The sequence below is a fragment of the Amblyomma maculatum genome, chromosome 4, assembly GCF_055883805.1.
Source record: "Amblyomma maculatum isolate TAMU_Amacu chromosome 4, ASM5588380v1, whole genome shotgun sequence".
NCBI lineage: Eukaryota > Metazoa > Arthropoda > Arachnida > Ixodida > Ixodidae > Amblyomma > Amblyomma maculatum.
Window position 1 is genome coordinate 24,617,714 of NC_139347.1, and position 18,077 is coordinate 24,635,790.

Sequence of the window (18,077 nt, forward strand, 5' to 3'; positions counted from 1 at the left end):
ACATGTGAAGCATGTGGAGATGAGCTCACAATCAATCATCTTTTGGTATCATGCACATAGCTCGAAGAAATAAGAAAAAGGCATTTCATAGCTCTCTATAATGAGCACGTCCAACTCCACTGAAAGCTTCTCCGCGGAGAAAATGCCCTTGTCGAATTTACTTGTGGTCTCAATTTTTTTAATAAAAATCAACATTCTAAACGAACTGTGACATAACTGTAAACAATGGTCTTTCTAACACAACGCACAATCAACACTGTGCTTGGCCTTAGTTTAATATGCGCCATAAAACCCAGTACATACAATACAATAGTCATCAGAAGGGTGTACGCGAAATGTAGATAATCACTCTTACCGCTCTAAACTGGAAGGCAACGAGCGTTTCGCGAATTGATTGAACGTCCTGATGCCCATTTAACTGTGCCACACATATGCAGAGTATGTTTGTCAAGGTTTGGCAAGGACTCGTGGCACTGGGAGCACTCGAATTAGGTGTTGTTATGAAGGACAAGAGAAGACCCATGTGGATGTGACTATTATTTCGACACCGCAGCAAGCTGGCATCATTGTGGTGGTTTTTATGATTCCAGTCTGCAGAAGCTATCTAAGCTTCTTTTCGTCTCATATAGCTTGCGTCGAAGGCAAATGTGCTGCACTTCGATGAGACACAGGTGCCTAATTAGCAGCATAAAGCGAAGGACAATGGCGGTGATTAGAAATCCCACCTGGAAGCTATATAACTGAACACTAGTATATAACTGAAAGTCCCTGCCACGGTGGCTCAGTGGTGAGGTTGCTTCGCTACTGAACACATTGACGCTGGATCGAAACTCTTGCGTGGCGGCCGTGTTTCTATGCAAACGAAAAGCAAGGCTCCTGACTGCTGCGCGACGTCAGTGCACGTTAAAGCACACCTAGTGGTCGAAATTTCCGAAGTCCTCCATTACGGTATCTGCCTTCGCTCGAGTCGCACTGAGACGTTAAGCCCTACACGTTAAGCCCTAAACCATATATTTCTGAAAACATCTTGAGAATTTGAAGCAGCAAAAGAAACTTTTCTGGTACAAACTATCAAGCATGGCAGGCGTAATTTAATTTAAAGCTTCCTAATCTCAAACCTAACTAGCTATACCTCAGTTGCTAACCTTTTATGTACCTAGTTTAGCGGTTGGTATATATGAAAACGAGGGCAAGCCGTTGGAATATCTATTTTTGAAACTCTACTTGCCCAACTTCACACGCTGCCCCTACGCCACGTAAGCGCGCTATTAAAGCGTTGTTAAAATGTAGCTTTATGTTTATGTCGGACGGTATTTCATATAAAGTGATATCTTACTAGAGTACGTGAATCAACATATGCGGGACAGTAAAGGCACAAATGAAAAGCTTATTAAGAGAGTAGCGATATTCATGCATCTAAAAGAGAAGCTGGCAGAAAGAAAATGGCGGCGCTTAATTGCCCAAATCAGTTTCCTTTTCTCTTTCTTTAAAATAGCGCAAGACACAGAATAACAGGGAAAACAGAACTGACTGCACTGTATTTATATTTTAAGCAGACAATAAAGAAAAGGACAGATTTGGGCGCCGTATAGTTACCACAACTCATAAGACACCAACATGCCTTTTTCGCCGTGATTTTTCTTGTGCATTCTAATCTGGTCACTGATGTTTTTGTGTGCAAAATGTGCCTAATTTCCTTGCGCTGTCGGGATTTGACTTCTTGTTCGTCTCAAAAGCCGGCTTGGCTTTGTTTCGTCAATGGCTTCGAACTCCCGGTTAGCCCGAGTGAATTTACTCGAGTAATGAAAAAGTTAATTAGTTGTATGTTTAGAAGTGTTTTTACAATAAGATATGTCATCTGTGCCGGACGTTTTATTTGTTTATTTTTTTGTTTAGAGCAATATATATTTAGGAATTGCTTAATTTGTTAGCTGAAACAGCCAGCAAATCCCGAAAACACGAGGACTCTGGCCCTCTGTAATAAATGCAGTGCCGTTCACATACCTTTGCGCACATAAGAAGAAAGCAGTGACCAATCTTGGGTTCACATCAGGACCCTTATTCTAGCCCCTATTATGTGACGACGCTATCATGAGCAATACTTTGCAAGGCTCCTGTTAACATTTCGCGGCGTTACGGTAGGCTTTGGTATCAAAGAGTTTTATATTTGTGGTAAATACATTTATTGTGTGGGCAGAGCTAGTATGTTTGTGCAGGAACTAAAAAAAAAGAGACTTATGCGCAAAGCCGACATAGCGGAAGGGAGACGAGACATGCACATGTGTGGCCTCTCTTCCTTCTGTGATGTCTGATTTGTGCATCACCTTTGTTTTTAAACCGCCCACCAACAAGCTCCCCAGAGTGCATCATTGGACTGAAACGTTTTCCTTGATGTACCATTCTTTTTTCTTTTTTTACTTATATGTAGTGAGTAAATATATAAACAAAAACGGCAAAGCGAAAGGCCCGGGAAAGAGAAAGGCCATTTTCAACTCGACCATGGTAAAGCTCAAGATAAAGCTTCAGTTGCGTCCTTGTGCACTCTTTCGTTGTGAACGCGTCCTTTTTTCGCTGTTTGCACCTTCAACTATGCAGCAACTGGTCCAACAAGCTATGCTTCTTGAATTCACGATACCCATAAATAAAGAGTACCATTACTTTGTGATTTTTAAGAACCTTCCTCACTATCGATAAGAGGTGTCAGAATTTTACTCCAAGGTAGGTCTAAACACCCCTTCATGGATCACTGCCTTGTCGTGGCGGAGGGGCTTGCGAAACTCGATGAAGTCGTGAGCTCTGCTGTGTAGGGCCACCCAAGATAGACAGGTCACGGCAGAGAGTTCTGACAAAATGTGATTCACTGGAGAAGGTAATGGCAACCCACTCCAGTATTTCCTGCCAAGAAAACCCTATGGCCAGTCACAATACCATTATCGATATGGCGCCGGAAGATGAGCCCCCCAGGTTGGAAGGCGTCCCACATGTTACTGGGGATGAACAAAGGGCGATTCCTAGTAGCTCCAGGACGAATGAAGCGGCTGGGCTAAAGCCAAAAGGACGCTCAGTTGTGGATGTGTCGGGAAGCGACCGGAAAGTCCGATGTTGCAAGGAGATATATCACATAGCAACATGGAATGTAAGATCTATGACGCAAGGTAAACTGGATATCGTCAAGCGAGAAATGGACAGATTGAACATTGATATCTTGGGTATCAGCGAACTCAAGTGGACCGGAATGGGAGAATTTAACTCCGGCGACCATTATGTCTTTTATTGTGGGCACGAATCCAAGAGAAGGAATGGGGTCGCTCTCATAGTAAACAGAAGAATGGGCAAAGCAGTGCTAGGGTACAACCCCAAAAACGACCGAATGATTTCACTTCGGATCCAAGGTCACCCTTTCAACATAACAGTTATCAACGTCTATGCACCGACCACTGCTGCTGAAGAAGTTGACGTTGAGAGATTTTATGCGGACCTACAATGCCTTTTAGACCGCACCCCATCATCAGACGTCGTTTTTCTCATAGGAGACTGGAATGCTAAGGTCGGGAGTGAAGAAATATCCGGAATTACAGGCAAGTTCGGTCTTGGGGAGCCAAATGAAGCTGGGCAGAGGCTAGTAGAGTTCTGTCAAGAAAACAACCTGACCATAGCGAATACTCATTTTCAACAGCACAAGAGGCGCCTGTACACATGGATTTCACCGGACGGTCTGTACAGGAATCAGATCGATTATATTATTTGCCGGCAGAGATGGAGAAAGCGCTATACAAGCAGTAAAAACAAGGCCTGGGGCCGATTGTGGCACCGATCATCACCTTCTTGTTGCCAAAATTAAGCTTCGATTGAGGAAAACGCAGAAAACTAGAAGGCCTTTCAGGTATGATCTGGATCAGATTCCATTAGAATATGCTGTGGAAGTGAGGAATCGATTTCAAGAATTAGATCTAGAAGACAAAGAGCCCGAAGAGATGTGGACTGATGTTCGTGATATAATACAAAAAGTTGCTGCTAAGGTAGTTCCAAAGCAAAAGAAATGCAAAAAAGCAAACTGGTTATCTGAAGAGGCTTTGCAAATAACTGAGGAAAGGAGGATGGCAAAAGGTATGGGGGAAAGAGAAAGATACAAGGTTCTCAATGCGGATTTTCAGAAAATAGCAAGGAGAGATAAGAATGCCTTCCTGAACATACAGTGTCAAGCAGTTGAGGACAACAGCCAATTAAGGAACACAAGAGCTCTGTATAAGACAATCAAAGATATCAAAGGAAGCTTCTGTGCTAAGCTGGGCGTGATAAAGGACAAACGAGGCAAGGACCTCACTGAAGCCTCAGAGATAAAGAAGAGGTGGCAGGAATACACAGAAGAACTGTACAAGAAGGACCCGGATGTGCAAACCCAACATAAGCCGGTTGTGATTACTGATCTCGAGCCGGGCATCCTGAAGAGTGAAGTTGAATGGGCCTTAGCCAGCCTTGCTAAGAACAAAGCTAGCGGAATTCATGGTATTCCAGCTGAGTTGCTTCAAAACCTCTACCACGACGCTGTTAACACACTGCATACATTATGTCAAAAGATTTGGGCAACCCTGCAGTGGCCACAGGATTGGAGGAGGTCAGTTTACATCCCCATTCCAAAGAAAGGCAGTGCCAATGATTGTTCCAACTACCGCACGATCGCGCTTATTTCGCATGCTAGCAAGGTGATGTTAAAAATCCTGCAAGGTAGGCTGCAGCAGTATGTGGATCGGGAGCTTCCGGACGTGCAAGCTGGGTTTCGCAAGGGCAGAGGAACTAGAGACCAAATTGCCAACCTTCGCTGGATCATGGAAAAAGCAAGAGAGTTCCAGAAACCCATTTACTTCTGCTTTATTGATTATGCGAAAGCGTTTGACTACGTAGATCACAGCAGATTGTGGCAAGCTCTCCAAGAGATGGGAGTTCCAATTCACCTCATCTGTCTCCTCAGGAACCTTTATGAAGGGCAAGAGGCCACAGTCAGAACTGGGCATGGTCTTACTGATTGGTTTCCGATTGAGAAAGGGGTGAGGCAAGGCTGCATACTGTTGCCCTGCCTATTTAACCTATTCAGAGTGCATCATGAGAAAGGCCGGTCTGGACGAGTTTTCAGCTGGAGTGAAGATTCCTGGAAAACGTATCAACAACCTTAGATATGCGGATGATACCACTTTAATGGCAGAAAGTGAAGTGGAACTCAAGAGACTTCTGATGCGCGTACAAGCAGAGAGTGAGAAGTTTGGGCTTAAACTGAACATTAAAAAGACGAAGATCATGGCGTCTTGCCCTATCAAGTCCTGGAGCATCAATGGACAAGAAGTGGAAGCTGTGACAGATTTTCTGTTCTTGGGCGCCAAGATTACCTCGGAAGGAGACTGCAGCCATGAAATTAGGAGACGCCTGCTTCTGGGAAAGAGAGCAATGGTTAGCCTTGACCGCCTAGTAAAGAGCAGAGACATTAGTCTGCCAACCAAGATCCGTATAACCCGTGCTATGGTCTTTCCAGTTGTGATGTATGGATGCGAGAGTTGGACTGTGAAAAAGGCTGACCGCCGAAGAATTGACGCGTTTGAATTGTGGTGCTGGCGAAGACTCTTAAGAGTTCCTTGGACTGCCAGAAGATCAAATCAGTCGATATTGTCGACCATAAACCCTGACTGCTCATTGGAGGGTCAAATTCTAAAGTTAAAGCTCAGCTACTTTGGTCATCTGATGAGAAGAGAGGAGTCGCTGGAGAAAGATTTGATGTTGGGAAAGGTTGAGGGTCGCCGGAGAAGGGGTAGGCAGCGAACGCGATGGTTAGATGGCATTCTCGAGGCATTGCAGATGAAGCTATGTGATGTTAAGGAGATAGTGAGAGACCGTAAAGCGTGGCGTGACATGGTCCATAGGGTCACGAAGAGTCGGACACGACTGAACGCCTGAACTGAACTGAGGTCTAAACATGAGCAGGAGTTACCAAGAAGAGGAAGTGTTATTTCTAAAAGGAATCTATCCGTTTATTTATTTATAGTATCTAACATTCATCAACCCGCCGGGGTGGCGTAGTGGTTACGGCGCTCGACTACTGTTCCCAAGGACGCGGGATCGAATCCCGACCTCGGCGTCAGCTTTTCGATGGAGGCGAATAGCAAGGCGCCCGTGTGCTGTACGATGTCAGTGCACGTTAAAGAACCCCAGGTGGTCGAAATTTCCGGAGTCCTCCACTACGGCGTCTCTCATAGCCTAAGTCGCTTTGGGACGTTAAACCCCACAAACCAACCAAACCAACCAACTAACATTCATCAAACCTTCAATGGTGAAAATACCAGTTACGCGCATTGTCTCTTGAAGGCCTGGCGTATCACGTATTTCTCTTTATTATTTACCCCTCACTTGTTCATCTGTTCGACTAATTTGTACTGCATTGATGTCTTCAAATATTTTCATATTGTGCATTGCATGTCCTCTATTTTATATTTCTTTCATAAATTTATTCGTTTTAGAAACGCAATGTTGGCAATTTTGCCACTGCCGCCCACCTCCTGCACGGTAGTCTATAGGTTGTAAATTATTTCAAACTGAATAAATATAGCTATTCGTCATACATTGTAGTGCTGTATAAGTGAAGGGCAGCAAAGTGCCAACATTCAGCATTCCATAACCGGTGAACAAGAACAGTGCAAAGACAAGTTAAACACAAGGCACTTGCAGGCGCTTTGTCACAGACGCATCTTTTTAACATTACTGCATCCTTATGCTTGGCGTGAGTGCCTTTTTAATGACGTTCGTTAGGAAGGAACTCGACCTTCTGAGCAAGCGGATGCCGCGCACGGGGGCGCGGATATTGGGAGCAGAGTTGTTATGCGTTTATGCGTGTCGACAAGGCATCAAACAAAAAGCGAAGAAAGGCAAACGAGCGCACTGTATCAAGTAAACTTTATTGATGGAATAGCACACATCTTCTAGCGGGGAACTAAAATGCAAGCGAGGCAAGAGCTTAACTTCCATGACACGACAAAGGCAGAAGACCGCGTTTCCTTGTCAGATATGCTCACAGAACGACAGCTAATGCATGTTGCATGTTTGTTTTTAATGTAGAAGGCATCCATGGCTTCGCGTGTCGGCCAGTTATATAAGAAAAGAATGTGCGCGTTTTACGCCCGTTCCTACCTGTCTTTTATGTGTTGCTAAATTAAACTGAATACGTGCTCACTTGCCCAAATCTCAGCTTTTCTCAGTGGCATGTGAGACATCTCTGAGAGTGCTGGGTGCATCGTTTGTACATTTCTTCAATGAGCACAGGAGGTAGTATATGCAGTCAAGCGATACTCCTGTGTATTTTTATAACCTCGACGTCTTTTTGATGAGCTACTAATCATCAGCTGTTCCCAACTACCTTCTTTTATATTGAATGATTTGTTTTTCTATCATACCCATAAGTTAACAAATTTTGGCTTGAATAAGCAAAAGCAGACGGTGATGAGAAAAGCTAGTTCGATCATTTTTTTTACCGTGCTCTAATAAAGAGCCGTAAAAAAAAAACCCCGAAAGCCCCTTTGGTAGTGGTGTAATTGTTCTGACAAAAGCCAGCAGCAGACATGTCAGGCAGATAAGTAAAATGCGGGCGGTAGCCACAAGTAGCAATTACGAGCACTGTCCAGAATGGCACACAATGTGATGCAAGATTGGTCGGGGCAGAAAATTGGGTACTATGAACAAATAACAGGGAACGATGAATGATGGTGGCAGCGATATGCGATTACGAAACAAAAATGCCCGAGATGTTGCCAGGGGCCAGCCAATAATAAACAAAACTGAGAGGTCCCGATATCGATTAGGGCTTTTGGAGCTCTTACTGATGATTTTGTTTTGCCCAATGCAGCTAGACCATTCCTTTTGTCTTGGCTGGCCGCAACACCACTGTGTCTGCAAAGGGAACATCAAGGACACACTGTAAGAGCGAGCCCCTCATGCCTCCGTACTTATCCAAGCCATATTTGCCGTCACATCACGTTGTCAACGGCAGCCGCACTTATGGAAGTCGTCTTGGAAGAGCTGCTTCTAAAAATGAGGCAAACTTGTTGATGACTCTGAGCTAGCTGGCGCTGAGGAATACGTTGCTTAAATCATGTATATTGTCGCGAAAGATTCAAATCTTTATTTGATGTTTTTCGACAACCGCCGGCATGCGGCCTTATCACCGTGATTCTAGCGCACAGATCTATTCCTGTATTCTTTGTTTCTTAATGCTCATTGTCGCGAGACGCGGCTTCATGACTTGCTTTGTCGCAGAATATGCTTCGAGATGTATCTCGAAAGATTCCAGCCACGCACTTACGTTTCTGCAATGTTCCAGGGTATGCCAGACACCGTTTGTGGTTTTATCTGGATCTCGCTTCGCCGCCTTTAAAGTGAGCGCTGCCGGGTGAAACTGCATTCTCAGTTAGACGACCAGAGAGCACTTTTGTTGCAATCGCCGCCGCCGAGTTGTTTAGTTCTTTTGCGGGCGCAAGTTAGCCCAATAAAGAGTTGATTGCAATGCGATTACGTCTGCCTTCTCTTTTTTGTGTTTACGGCCTTGTCCCCAGCACGTGACGATATGCAATATTTCAATATGCGAGGTTTCAGGGAGCTATTCCTATATGCTGAACAATTACGTTTTGTATACCACGTAGATACTGCAATATTTTTCGTGTTTCTAGGAGAGTGTATTAAAGTACCACCACTACGAATAGCGTGTTGTTTGAGCCTTATCCCACCGGTTTAAGTGTTGACAAAAACTGATAAAATAGAGGAGCGTTTACGCATGCTGTTTAAAGCTTATGCCGTTTAGTGCAAAATGTCACCGCTGCAGTACAATGCGCGCGATATCATGAATGAATTAGTTAACTAGAGATAAAAAGGCAAAATGAAGGTCTTTACGATACATTCAAAGTTTCATTAAAATAAACAATCGGAATCAATCGCAAGGAATAAAATGGACCGTATGCTGCTTCAGGGACTGCAAATGAAAAGGCGAGGCTCTGGTTTGGGCTTGTTGCAAGCGACAGAAACGGTTCACATTGCGCCGAGGACTGAAAGTGCATGTTATCACGAGCAAAATACAGATGCGGGAAGAAAGATGCAGTGAACAAACATTGCAACCATACATTTGGAGCCAGTATCCCTCTAAAACCTCAACTGTGCCCAAAGCGAGCGCGTCATTTGAGGTAAAGAACGTTTATTACTGTGACCACATAAAGTGAGAGTCGCTTCTCCTCTAGGCTTAAACACGAAGCGACTAGATGACACATCATGCTTTTCGTATCCCCCTCCCCCCTCTCCTTCTTCTCTGCTCCATCGTCCCACTCCTGTATAAACGGCAGCAGTTTCTCACGCTGCAGAGGGCGCGTCGATGGGCCCTAGCTCTGGCAATTCTGCGCGGTGGACGTTATGTAGCAGTGATCTATGACACTGCATCCGTGGTCTAAACGCGCGCTCACGTCTCGCCGTCTATTGCCGTCTATCGCCGTCTATCGCCGCCAACCGTGATTCCATTATGCTTTCTCAAGGCATAGCAGCGAAGGCGTATTCTACCAGGGAAAACCTTCTGCTGCAAAGAGAAGCCCCGCCTCTATCGAAACAAATGCAACAATTGACATTCAAATAAATTAGGAACGATAGATAGTCCCAGAGAAGAAAAAATAGGACCAGAGGACTCAACAATAAAACAGGTCAGTTAAAAGCAAAATGGACCTCGGCAACAGTGGCGCAATAATGGTTTTTAGATAAAGAGCGGAAAAAAATTATATAAAATTATTGCGGAAGTTTTTTTGAAAAGCTATGCCACTTATTCCTCAAAACGTAAATCTTTGTTGAATGCATATACCTTGACATTATTTCTTAAATCTGTCATTTTATAAGATATAAGTGCGATTTGAGCAATGCAGTCACTTGAAATTATTCATGTGACCCTTAATTTAGCATTTTATCTGCGTTTGCAATATGTCGTACCAATATGATGTGCTGGTGTAAAAGGCATGTTATATTACTGAATTTTCAAACTTTTGCTCTGAACACACCGTTGAGAAAAAGCTTTTTCCAGGCAATATGTCCACGTACACTTCACCGTATCATGGAAGGCACTAGGTGAAGTTTCCAACGCACTGGTGAGCGGACAAGTGGGAGACACTAATGTAAAATATGCTAAATCAATAGCAGTGCTAGGCTCGCTTCACAGCTAATAATTGATTGCTGCTTTGCAATATCTTTTTATAACAGAAAATGTGCAAACTAACATCAGTAATGCATCTCAATCTGCGCAGTGCTGTGCTAGTGGTTATCACAAGTGCGGCAATATTACATTCATTTGATTTCTCGGGAACTTAGCCCATTTGAGCCCAAGGGTTTTCGTCAAGCAGAGAAACAGTGATAGTAACTGTCGGAATGGTCGACAATGCTTCAGTACAGCAAATGGCTAGTCACAATTGGTACCTAAGGAGAAATAAATTTTGGGGAGAAAAAAAAAACACACCTTAGCAAAAATACCGTATTTACTCGAGTATTGGTCAGACAGCCTTTTTTATTATCGCAGGCACACTCTCCAAACCTCAACGTGCACTGATGCGTGAGACAAGAAAAGGGGCGAAGGTAGCTGCAAGCGGCAGGAAGAAAGGGATCGAGTGAACGATGGCCGTATTACTGCAAAACTTCTTTCCTGCCATACGTGCTCGAGGCTTCAAACGCTGCGCAAGGTGCTGCCATTGTTGCTGGCCATGCACTGTTCTGTACCAGTGCAGAAACAAAAAGGATCTTAGGATGACATTGGTAAAGAAATAAGCCTGCAACTCTCCCATGCCGACACCAAAGTAATGTCGACCTCCAGCAGTGCGGTGTGTCACGCCTACCTAAAAACGGCGCCAATGCTCGACTTTCCACTCGAACATGCGCCAAAGTTCTTCACATAGATGCTGCACTCTAGAAGGTTCAGCTCAAAAAAGGCCCACCCAAAGAACGCGGGAACGATGTTTGCATTATTTTCTCGCACACTCCTTTAGCCCCGGAAACAGACTCACAGAATAACACATGCTTACCACTACACCGAGCTCCGATACTCGTTTTCATTCCAGAGTTTCCCTGTCTGTGCTGTTAGATGAGATGACAGGCATGCAACTAACCATGTGCCGTTTCGCCGCCTTTTTCAATGCGGTTGGTAACCAAAGTTAATGCGAGCGCTTTACTCTGAGAACTTTACCACGAGCAGAATATTCCCTGCTTCGACGAATCCAGACCGGCGCCTCAGTTAAACTGAAAGTAAAGTTTGCAATAGTATACGCTTTTACATAACCTACGCGACCTCAAAGCTCTTTTTTCTGTGGTATGTAATGTTAATCATAATCACTCATATGACTTTGAGTGCCGCTTTCCCTTAGAGCTATCATCTATATGGACTGTAATGCAAGTTAGAGCAAACAATAGAACCACTCTTGAAGTTATGAACAGCTGGCTCCTTAAATAATTAAGTGCCTTTTCGTCGTCTTCCCAATTTCTTTCCACTTCGTCCGTGTCTAACGAAAGGCACTGGAAGCGACGAGCCAAAATATCAGCGGATGTCACTGGCAGATATCTGATTCTTGGTCACTGCGGAAATGCTCGGGAAGCAATGAATGTTTAACTAACTACGATATAAGATGCCGGAAACCTCTACGACAAGCCGTAAAAGGCAATCAATATTCTAGAGAACACCATCTAACTACGGTTCCAACAATGATTTACTTCCTGACCGGAATGTCATCTCGTAAAGTGTGCGGAAACGACAGCCATATTTGCCTCGTGCAAATCCCAGCGTCCTTAAATAGTTGAACAGTGCCTTCCGAGGTAGCACTGAGTGTGGCGAAATCGCAACCTTTGCCGCATCGTGAGGATCCACAATACCAGTAACAGCACTTCCAAAGGTATATAGGATATACTTGACTATGTACTTCACTATATACTTCACTATATACTGCACTATATACTTGACTATATACTTGACTATATACTGATATACTTGCTATATCATCGCAATTTGTTAAAATATGACATTCCAGAGTGGTTGCATCGAAATAAAGGCCTGAAACGCTCATTAGTTCCACCATAGTTCAGTTTGCGAAACTTGATAGACTCTACACTCTTCAGGCGAGGCATCAGAATATATCTGGCCGGAATGATTAGGAAAAGAGGCGATTGAACCAATAGCATCTCCTGCCCGAATAATATTTTTCTGTTGTCCACACTACACCTTAAAAGAAGGAAGAAAATCAGAGCACCTGTGCGTGGCAGACTTTTCAGTTATTTTTGTTATTTCAGGCTTACCATGGAATTAACAAAGCGTGGAGACCACCATAATTACGAATAAAAAGCAGTGCCGTGACCCTCCTCATCATGAGTATTCAAAAGCAAGTTAAAGTAATATGGCAACAAAGTTAAAAAAAAAACAAAAATGATGTTGTTTCGTCAGGGTTGTTTTAAAATATCTTCAGCAACTTTTATGTCTCCGTTACGTCTTATAATTAATGAGCTATGCAGCTGGTGGGAAGTGACGACGCCCTATAATCGAATAGAGTCACTGCTCTGAACAGGATACTTAAACTTCAACAAAATGAAGAACGTTTCGACACAGTCATGTCAGAGTGGTGCCACAGTGAGGCGAAAGTGAAGCAAATGCGGTGACATGTCACAAAAAGAGATAAGCTCATGGTATTTAATCCATAAGAGGGTTACTAGCCCCTATAAGATCCAGACGACCTTCCAAATGAAATTTTAAAGTGGTACGCAGAATGGTCCTCAAACTTTTCACAGTTATTTATCAGCGTTCCCTTTCAACAGGCCTCCTGCCAGTGGAATGGCCGTTATCGAAAATAAAAACACCCCAAAGCAAGGTAATAAACTACTTATTCAAAATTACCGCCCCATATCTCTAACGAGCACGTGCTGTAAGCTGCTAGAACACATAATTCATAAACATATATATATTTTTTTGACGCCCACTCAACATCTATCCTTCGCACAACACGGTTTCAGGCATGGCGTCTCTACCGTAACGCAGTTAGTAGAAACTATTCATGATTTCGCTTCAGTAATTAACCATTCTAGACAAGTTCATGCGATATTCCTCGACTTTGCCAAAGCGTTCGATACAATCTCGCACTCAAAACTAATGATAAAACTAAGAATCATATTAAACATTAAACTTATCTGCGATTGGATACAGGCATACCTATCACCACGAAATCAGAATGAAGTCTTTACGGAAGTTGCCTCCCAAATATTTTCAGTTACATCCGGTGTTACACAGGGCTGAGTACTGTGCCCCCTGGTCTTTCTTCTATTTATAGATGATATTGTTGACGGACTAAAATGCAAGGTTAGAAACTATGCGAACGATTGTATCTTATACAGTGTTATTGACTCCAAGAATGACCAGCAGAAATTAACAAGGAACTATGAAGGCTGTTGGACTGGTGTGACACATGACAAATTTCGGCCAACTACAAAAAAAGCTTCATATCATGTCGATCATGTCGACGACTAACAAAAAGCAACCGTTCACCTTTAAGTATTCAGCCTCTGGTACAGTGCTTGAACGCGTTACCGAGCAAAGGTATATTCGGTTATATTGGTTATATATTTCAAGTAATCTGCACTAGAACCGCCATGCCCCCTATATACAAATAGTGCAGTTGGTAAACTACACTTTCTAAAACGTACTCTTCAACACGTCTTTTGTAGTACAAAGATTTTGCATATAAATTTCTTATTCTTCTGATCATTCAATATGCGAATTAAATTTGGGATCCTTTTACTGGAATCAACGCTTATAAGCAAGAACGGGTACAAAACAATGCAGCAGGATTTATTTTTAAACAGTACGGCGTAACATCAGTTTTTAACCTGGTTCAAAGAACAGCCATCGTATCCACCAGAGAAAGGAACAGAACATATCGTCTGGGTTTCTTGTTCAGACTAATAAAGATCCATATAAAGAGCACCGCTTCCAGGTATATTTCGTTTTCTTCGGGTTACTTCACCAGAAATAGGACTAACTTTACTTTAGTTTCATTTAATTGCGAGAATGGCGTATACAGATACTCATTCTTCCCGCGCCCTGTGGTAGACTGGAATCAGCTTGATGAATCTGTTGTCTCCCTGAATAACTTCGAAAAATTTGTTGCTGCGATTGCAACGTACGTTTCTTTGTTTAAGGTCATGCTGGATCCTGACGACATTTTATGATAGTTTGTTCTCAGCTGTTGTAACTGTTGCCTTATTCTCTGGACTTGTAGTAAAGTACTGCCACTTACAGATATGTTTGTTTCATTTCCCTCTTCCTGTTTTACTTTTTTGATTTCTCAACAATGTGTTTCCCACGTTGCCACAACTGCTTCAGGAGTTAGCAGTATTGTAAATAACTAAAAGGAACCTCTAAACGCGCCACATATTATGAATGGCGTTTTGAAACTTAATGTTGACTTTTAAAATCAAAGATACCTAATTGTTGCGTATCGAGCATGGCGCAGTGGTACGAGGATGACGCGAAGGGGCACTTAATTTACTGTTTCGGGATCGGTGCCCTGCTTTCAACACCACGCAATTGCAGAAATGAAAACTAAAACGCAGCTTTCCTGTTTTGTTATGCAAATTCCTCACGCCCCCCGTCCTTCACGGCTTTTAGTCCATTGCATGTAGGGTACTCTCTGGATAAAGCAGCGGAAGCTTCTGTGCCGAGAGCCTTGAGTGCGTTCGTTAAACCTCAGGCGACAACATTGCCCCGCTCTTCGAGCCGACGCCTTCTATGGCGTTGTCGGCGAAAGGAGCAGAGGCCATTATGGCCTCTATGGCTAATGAGACATTCTGGTCACGTAAAGACTCTGCCGTCAAGGCAATTATATCGGGCCCTAAACCACCGGTCCCGGCGATGAAGCGTGACGAAACACATATAACATAGGCCATAAAAATTTTACGCGCTTCAGACTAATGCGTGTGTATGTGAGAGAGAAAGAGAAAGAGAGAGAGAAAGAAAGAGAGAAACAGCTAATGTGAATATTGCGCTACTGCGCTGTAGCCCCTCCCCCCTCGCCCCCCCCCCCTTTTTTTCTGTCTCCCTCTTTCTCGTCTTCACTGTCATGCAAATCGCGAAATTTCCACCTTCTATTTGGCTGCCAGTGGTGCCGGTAACAATCGCTATGGTAACGCCGACATAACCCTGCCATCGTCAGAATTATTTGCCTTCCGCCGCCAGCGTGTATTCCAAAGAGAGAAGCCTGTCCGTCGGATCAGGCTGAATAAAAAGTTGTTTACGCTGCTAGGTGTTAGCAATTGCCCAGATGCATTAGGAAGGAGTAGGTGAAGGTTATTTATTCCTCGTTTAATTATATAGTTACCTTGAATATGTATCTGCCTAAACAGTGCTATTGTAATATACATGTTTTCTAGTTTTAATTGTCAATAACGTCAGTTCCCGTGTAACTATAGTGACAGCACCCAGTGCTTAATGTAGCCGACCCTTGCTAAATTCCAAATATCATCGGGCCTTTGAAGGAGATATGTTGTAAACGAAGCGTGAAAGCGTCCATATTTTCAGTATTAAATAATAAACCTACTGTAATAAAAATTTTAATTCACTATTCCGGTAGAATGCACGGAAATAATAAATGCAGAGCACAGTGCGTCAATCTGCCCCCAAGGGTAGGCATGCTACTAACTGCGCAAGGGAAGCGTTTTGCACTCACTGCGTCTGCAAAAAATTAGGGCTGCGAAGAGCAGCAACACGTTATATTCCTCAAGTACCTCCACTGATAGCATTCATGCGCCAAGCTAGAACGGAAATGCCACGTCACGAAAATGGTCTGGCAAATTCATCCTAGAAAGAAAGAGAGTAAATGCAAGGAAACGCACAAACAGTTTTCCTTATTGTTATTCATGGAAATTCTCATCACGTGTGTACAATCACCGACAAAATGCTCCCAGACACTTAAAAAGTGATTTCCTCATTCATGCGTGATATCTTCTGGCGATCACCTGTTTTCTCTGCTACACATTACGGAGCGCGAGTCCTATATTAACGTCGACAAAGGTTGTCCCGAGCTACAGGCTAGGAAAAGATTTATCGGTTTCCATCGCATATGGTGCGTCCTTGGGGCCTTTAAAGAGAAAGCATTTCTTGTCTCATGACAGGCTTATACGGGACCTGTAGGCAGAGCCTTTCATCTGAGCGTGTCAATCAGAGCACCAAAAATAAAAAAAAATCGCGTCCGCGCCAGGAATCAGACCGCCATCATTCCGTATCCCGTGTGAGCGCGCCCATCACTACTCTAGGCCGACTTCCTGCGAACGTATCCATAATTTTTCGTATCTACTGTAAGGATGCGGGAGGGCGCTGGAGGAAAAAAGAAATATAAAAATTTTAAAATGTAAAAATAGAGACTACGAACTATAAAAACCTAAAAATAAGGATGACATGTATAGTCTCGCAACAGCAGCAGCAAAACTGAGGCTTTCATATTTCTTCACTGAAGGTTGTTCAGTGCTCTCAAAGACTTTGCCTCCGGTAGTGCGTACGATCAAAGTAGAGAAAATGCGACGCGGATTTATACGTACCTGACTTGTCTATGTAGCAGGCAGCCGAAGTCCACGCCTTCTCTTGTCTTATCAGTGTCCTTTTATGTCTATACAGTTCCAAGGTGAGTCTCAAGCACCCTTGTCGGCTCTAAAGGATTGCACAAGAGTGTAAATGAAAATAAATGTCAAAAATATTTTTTTAAATTTATAATTCGACTAAAGAATAAAAATTCAACCATGAGTCACGCCGTAATTTTCTCACGCAGCAGTCTCTATTGTCAAAACGACAAGAATCCCATTCACAATTTTCGCACTACTCCTTTTAGCTCGGTATTGGACGTTGTATATTACCAAATCGTGTTATGTTCTCATGACGCCATCTGCTGACTTCTGTAATGAGGGGTGCGCTCGCAGATTTCACTTCAGTTACCGATAAAGGAAGCGGCCCGCTAAAATAAAAACAGGGAACCACCAACATTATTTAAAGAAACACGGCGTAAAACACGCGACGGGAAGCTACAGATAGAAGATTATTATGCATGTATTAATTGCAAAATTTTGTGCTTAACCTACGGTTTGCACTCTATGGGTCGTGATTGGTTTGGTTTTAAAATGTTTAACGTCCCAAAGCGACTCAGGCTATAAGAGACGCTATAGTGGGGAGCTCCGGCAATTTCGACTACCTCTGGCATTTTAACGTGCACTGACATCGCACAGCACACGGGCGCCTTGCTTTTCGCCTCCATCGAAAAGCGGCCGCCGTGGCCGGGATTCGGTCCCGCATCCTTGGGCACAGTAGTAGAAGCGCCCTAACCACTGCACCACCCCGGCGGGGCTATGGGTTCTGAATGAAGTCCAAACATTACACGCAGGCTTGTGTGAATATTGGTCAGCCTGTTCCATAAAAGTAATATATAAGAGATATAAGGATTTTTCGTTCATGAACAAGAATTCGCACTAACATTTCATTAACTGTGACACACCAGCTCCGATAAAAACGCGAAATTTTTGTGATATCATACCATAAATTAGGTGAAGGCATGCCTGTGATAGAGGGAGATAACAAGCTAAGCGGACACATTGCATGATTAATGACTGTTGCCACCGCAACTCTCTTTGAGCATACTTAATCATCATTCAAACCTCGTTAAACATCCAAAAGATAGAGGAGCTCAGTTTCCCATATGCTGCAAAAAAAAGAAAAACGAAAAAATAACGTTGACCGTTAAAGCATCACGACTGCGCAGAAAAAAACACTATACGAAGCATCAAATTATCAAAGAAACCTGCCGTAAAAAATGCGAAAACGCAGAAAATAAATTATATTACTCGTTTTATTTTCTAATCAAGGAAATGGAAAGCACAGTACTTTCGCATTCCTATTCTTTTTTATTTTTTTATGTGTACCACCTGACTACGATTGTGATTTCTTTTTGACGACGTATAATTTTAGCGCTGCACAGCTGTTGAGATATGAAAAAAAAAAAAAGAGAGCTTAA

General features: G+C 43.2%; 1 long non-coding RNA gene across 6 annotated transcripts in view; it reads right to left on the reverse strand.

Annotated features, from left to right (window-relative positions):
- The window catches only part of LOC146190513 (uncharacterized), a 124,421-nt gene that overhangs the window by 38,354 nt on the left and 67,990 nt on the right, over positions 1 to 18,077 (reverse strand). For 4 of the 6 annotated variants that reach the window (XR_014706320.1, XR_014706319.1, XR_014706318.1 and 1 more), the window contains one exon: positions 16,618 to 16,726. This is a non-coding gene — a long non-coding RNA (uncharacterized LOC146190513). Of the gene's footprint in view, positions 1 to 7,579; positions 7,927 to 15,365; positions 15,881 to 16,617; positions 16,727 to 18,077 lie in introns of those variants that run through there. The other 2 variants (XR_014706321.1, XR_014706322.1) reach the window with 2 other exon arrangements.